This window comes from Camelus dromedarius, chromosome 36 (genome assembly GCF_036321535.1).
Source record: "Camelus dromedarius isolate mCamDro1 chromosome 36, mCamDro1.pat, whole genome shotgun sequence".
NCBI lineage: Eukaryota > Metazoa > Chordata > Mammalia > Artiodactyla > Camelidae > Camelus > Camelus dromedarius.
In genome coordinates this window covers 11,420,907-11,426,906 of record NC_087471.1, presented here as the reverse complement: position 1 = coordinate 11,426,906, position 6,000 = coordinate 11,420,907, and positions in this window count along the sequence as shown.

Genomic DNA, 6,000 nt, shown 5'->3' with positions numbered 1-6,000 from the left:
GGCAGGGACATAGTTTTGTTCAAAATCTCAGGAGTATAAATCTAACAATCATTTCCTTCTTCCTTACAGCACCAAACTCAAATATTCTTTTATGTTGGTGCATATTTCACAACTATAAACCTGTTTTCTGTTCTTTAAGCATTTTTCTATTGTTATTTCTTTGCTCTCTCAGGAAAATCAATAAAGTCCTCAGCCAAGACCTGAGTTACATTTCCCTATATTTTTATCTCATATTTGATCAACTTTTTTTTTTTACTCAAGTTCATTTGAGCTCTAGAACTGACCCCATCTATCTACTTACTATTTCTAATAAGCTATACCCTTTCTGAAGAGAAGTAAAAATTTAGTCAAAGTAAAGTGTATTCCTTGGGCCACAATTTATACCAAGCAGGTAAATTTCTCACTTCTAAAGAAGTGTAACAATTCAGAATTTGCCCAGATTAGTAACGAAGAGATCACTCAGATGACTCCTAGGTCTCATTGGCTACAGTGGGCACTGGGTTTCCAAATGTATTCATCTTCTCCTGCAACAACAAATTAGCACAAACTTAGGTGCTGAAACAATATTCGTTTATTATGTCACAATGCCCATGGGACAGGAGTTCAGGCACGGCTTAGACAGGCCCCCTGCTAAGGGTCGTGCAAGCTGAAATCAAGGAACCGGCCACACTGCAGTGCCCTTCTGGAGCTGGAAGTCCTCTTCCAAGCTCATCAGGTGATTGATAGGATTTAGTTCCTTGTGATTGCAGGACAGAGGTCCTCAGCTCTAGAGGCTGTGCTCTCTGCTGGCAGCTGTCAATCTGGCTGTTTCTTTTTCTTTGAGGACAGCAGAGAGCCTCTTGCTTTCACAGCTTTCACTTGATTAGGTCAGTCCCACCCAGAATAATGTCCCTTTCGAATTACTGTCAACTAATTAGGGATCTCAATTACACTATGAAATATTTTCACCTTTGCCCTATAGCGAAATCTAATCACGAGTGACCTTTCTCATCTTCACAGATCTTTCTTACGTACAACAGGAGGGGGTTATACTAGGGTGTGCACATCACAGAATTTGGGGGGGGTGGTATTCTGCCTACCACACCAATCTTGCCCCTTTTATATGTTCATGCCTCCAAGGCTAAGAAATATAGAATTAACTAAATGGATCTTTTGTTAAAGATAGGATGAAAGAAATCTCACGATGAGATAGCGGAAATGACTTTAAACTCTGCAGTTTTCCCTTTTAAAACGCTTCAATTCAAATATTCTCAGACAGATTTTGTTTTACACTATTAAATCTGAAAGAGTTTTTATACCTCTTATGCCAAAATTAAGGAGCCAGCAAAAGTATCCATTTCAAAGGGAAAAGGAAGTGGCTATCCAGTTTGTTATGCAAAAATCTTGTGCTCCTGAAAAACAGAGAAGTGAACCAAACAGAAGATAAAATGTTAGAAGAAAATTGATTACAAAAATTACTTTAAAAGGCTTAGAAAAAGCTACGAATTCATAGTATGTATTTTATGCTTCCCTTGCTTGCTGAGAGAGAAATGGATAACAATATATTAAGGTACAGATGTTTCTAAAGATAAGGACTCACATTACAGGAACACTGTTTCACACAGACACTCTTGAATGAAAATCAGCTTCCCTCTAAATCCATTTGTTTAGAAAATTATTTTCTGTTGAGTGTAAAAGCAAGCATGTTTTGTAGGTCATTAAACAGAATGAACCGGAAACTTGTGAAATCATTTGTTTGCTTTATTTTAAAGTAATAGAACTATTATTTAAGAAACATATTTAATATGCTAAGCATTGTCCATAATATTTAACCTGGGTTATCTCATTTAACCACCCAAACCACCCCAGGAGGTATACATTTTGTTTCCATTTTACAAAAAAAAACAAAACCAACACTGTAAGAATTTAATGTTTCTATTCATCTATAGTGTTGGTTTTTGAATCTAGCTTCAGACTGATGCTCACTTTGTAACACTGCCTCCTAGTCATAGGTAAATAAGACTACTTAGCCTACAGAAGCTTTGCCGCAAAGAAGATATAAGATTTGTCAATATTTAAGCACCCACCTAAATATATAAAGCAAATACTAACAGATTTCAAGGGAGAAAAAGGCAGCAATACAACAGTAGTAGGGGACTTTCATACCACACTTTCATCAATGGATAAATCATCCAAACAGAAAATCAAAAAAGGGAAACACTGGGCTTAAATGACACATGAGACCTGCATGCCAATATTCCTGATCAACAGAGATGTAAAACTCCTCAACAAAATATTAACAAATTGAATTTAACAATACATTGGAAGGATCATAAACCATGAGCAAGTAGGATTTATTCCTGGGATGCAAAGGTGCTTCAATAGACACAGATTAATCAGTGATTTACACCACATTAACAAAATGAAGGGAAAATATCATATCAACTTAATAAATGCAGAAAAATCACTTGACGAAGTTCAACATCTATTCATCATTTAAAAAAACGGGTATAGAGGGATCACACTCAACACAATAAAGGCCATCTACGACAAGCCCACAGCCAGTGTCACACTCAGGGGTAAAGAGCTGAGAGCTAAGAAGCATCTTCTCTAAGATCAGGAACAAGGCAAGGAAGTCCAGTCTTGACACTCTTACTCAACATAGCACCAAAAGTCTTAGCCAGAGCGAACAGGCAAGAAAAGGAAATAAAAGGCATCCAAACAAGAAACGAAAAAAATAAAACTATCATATTTGCAGATGACATATTATATATTAAAAACCCTAATGACTCGATCAAAAAAACTGTTAGAACTAATAAATTCAGTAAATTTTCAGGATACAAAATCAATATACAAAAATCTGTTGCACTTCTGTATACTAATAATGAACTACTGGAAAGAGAAATTAAGAAAACAATCTCATTTTCAATTGCATCAAAAAGAATAAAATACTTAGGACACAACATTGTAAAATGACTATAACTCAATAAAAAATGTTTATTAAAACAAAGAATGAAATACCTAGGAATAAATTTAACAGATGAGATGAAAGGCCTATATACTGAAAACTGTAAGACATTGATGAAAAGAATTGAAAAACACACAAAAAATATTTTGTGCTTATGGATTGGAAGAATTAAACTGGTAAAACATAACACTCAAAGTGATCTATTCAGATCCCAATGAAAATTCCATAGGCCTTTTTCACAGAAATAGAACAAATCCTAAAACTTGTATGGAACCACAAAAGACCCATAGTAGTCAAACCAACCTTAAGAAAGAACAAAGAAGCTGGAGGTATCACACCTCCTGATTTAAACTATATCACAAAGTTATAGTGATCAAAAAATATAGTACTGGCATAAAAAAACACACATAGATCAATGGAACAAAATAGAGAGCCCAGAAATAAATTCATATACATAGTCAATTAATTTAGGACAAAGTCTCCAAGAACACGTGGGGAAAGAACAGTCTCTTTAATAAATGGTGTTGGGAAAACTGGACAGCCAGATGCAAAAGAATGAACCTGGACCACTATCTTTTACCCTACACAAAAATCAACTCAAACCGGATTAATGACTTGAATGTAAAACTCAAACCCATCAAACTCCTAAAAGAAATCATGGAGGGTAAGCTCCTAGACATTGATCTTGGTAATAATTTTTTGGATTTGACACCGAAGGCAAAGCAAAAATAAACAAGTGAGACTGCATCAATCTAAAAAGTCTCTGTACAGCAAAAGAAACCAACAAAATAAAAGGCAACCTCCTGAATGGAAGAATATATTTGCAAATCATATATCTGATAAGTGGTTAATATTCAACAAAGATATAAAACTCATACAACTCAACAGAAAATTAAACAAATAACACAATTTTAAAATGAGCATAGGAACTGAATAGGCATTTTTCCAAAGACATACAAATGGCCAACATATACATAAAAAGTCCTCAACATCAGTGATCATCAGGGAGATATAAATCAAACGCACGATGAGTTATCACCTCACATCTGTCAGATGGCTATGATCAAAAAGAAAGCAATCACAAGTGTTGGCAAAGACAGGGAGAAAGGGGAACCCTTGTGTACTTTGGTGGGAATGTAAATTGGTGCAGCCACTATGGAAAACAGTATGAAGTTTCCTCAAAAAACTAATAATAGAATTTATATGATCCAGTAATTCTACTATTGGGTATTTATTCAAAGGAAACAAAATCACTATTAAAAAGAAATCTTCGCTCCCATGTTCATTACAGCATTACTTACAATAGCCAAGACATGGAAGCAACCTAAGTGTTCATCCATGGCTGAATGGATAAACAAAATGTATATATACAGATACTGCGTGAGCTCCCCTGTATGTGGAATCTAAAACAAACAAACAAATGGAATTCACAGATACGGAGACCAAATTGGTGGTTGCTAAAGGCAGGTGGTGCAGGTGTGAACAAAATGGGTAAAAGTGGTCAAAAGTTACAAATCTCCAGTTACAAGGTCCTGGGATGTAACGTACAGCATGGTAACCATAGTTAATAATACTGTACTGCATATTTGAAAGTTGCTAAGAGGGTAGATCTTAAAACTTCTCATCACATAAAAAATTTCTAACTATTTGTGGTGATGGATGTTAGCTAGATTTATTGTGGTAATCATTTCTCAATACATACATATATTGAATCATTATGTTGTATGCCTGAAAGTAATATATTACATGTAAATTATATCTCAATTTAAAAAACATACATGTAAAATGGAAAAGCATTTGCATTTGTGCAGTTGTCAATAGGATTAAATTGTGTCAATATTATTTATCTTGTTCAAGTTCTGAAAATGAAGTACACATTTAGCTATGAAGTGTTGATAATGCAAAATGTAAGAGCAAATATAACATTTTCCATTCAAATACCAGTTTTGTAACTCAGATCCTATTGATAATGTGAGAATATAAAATTATTTAGTAATGATAGTGACAGTCCATATTGATTGTAGTATTATAAAACTGTAAATGAGGATTTTTTCACAGAGGAAATTGGGAAAACAGTATTAAGAATGTAAGAGAGGAATACACATCTGCTTTTTGTGGCATACAGCCCTATAGATTTTGCAAAATACACAGCGCCATTCATTTACTGCCAACGTGCTGTATAGAGCAGTTCAATCACTCCAAAGATTCCTTCATGCTGTGGTTTTCTGGTCAGTTACTCCCCACATCCCCAGCTTTTCACACTCACTGACAGGTTTTCCATTCCCACTTTTCGCTGCCCTTTTTGGAATGTTACATAAATAAAATCATACTGTGCAGCCTCTGGGTTCTGGTTTCTCTCACCTAGCAAAATGCATTTAAGACGCATCCATGTTGTTGCATAAATAAACACACAGGGTTCGTTCTATCATTGCAAGCATGTTCCAAGTGTATTTAACCGGTTGAAGGGCATCTGCACTGTTTCAGTTTGGGGTGACTAGGTTTTAAGCTAGTGTAAACAAACATTCACATGAACTTAAGTTTTCAATTCACTATGGCCAATACTTAAAAGTAGGGTGTCTGGGTTGATGGTAATTGTATTTTTAATTTCATACTGTTTTCATCTTCACCAGTAGTGTTTACACTCTGCATCTTGCTAGCACTTGATTTTTTTTTTTTTTTTTTTTTGGTATTTTTCAGTCATTCTAAGAAGTGTATTGTGGTATCTCACTTTAACTGATTTTGCATTTCACTAATGAATACTGAGTCTTTCGTATGCCTCTTTGCCATCTATGTATCTTCTTTGGTGGAATGTCTGCTGAAATATGTCTGTCTATTTCTTACTGGGTTTTGGTTTTTTTCCTGTTGAGTTTTAAGAGTTCCTGATATATAACAGATACAAATCATTTATCAAATATGTTATTTGCAAATTATTTTCTCTCAATCTGTGACATGTCTTTTCATTCCCTTAACACAGAGTTTTCTAGAGCAGAAGTTTTTAATTTCACTAAGTTCCAGTTTACCGTTGGTTTGGTTTGGTTTTACAATCATGCTTT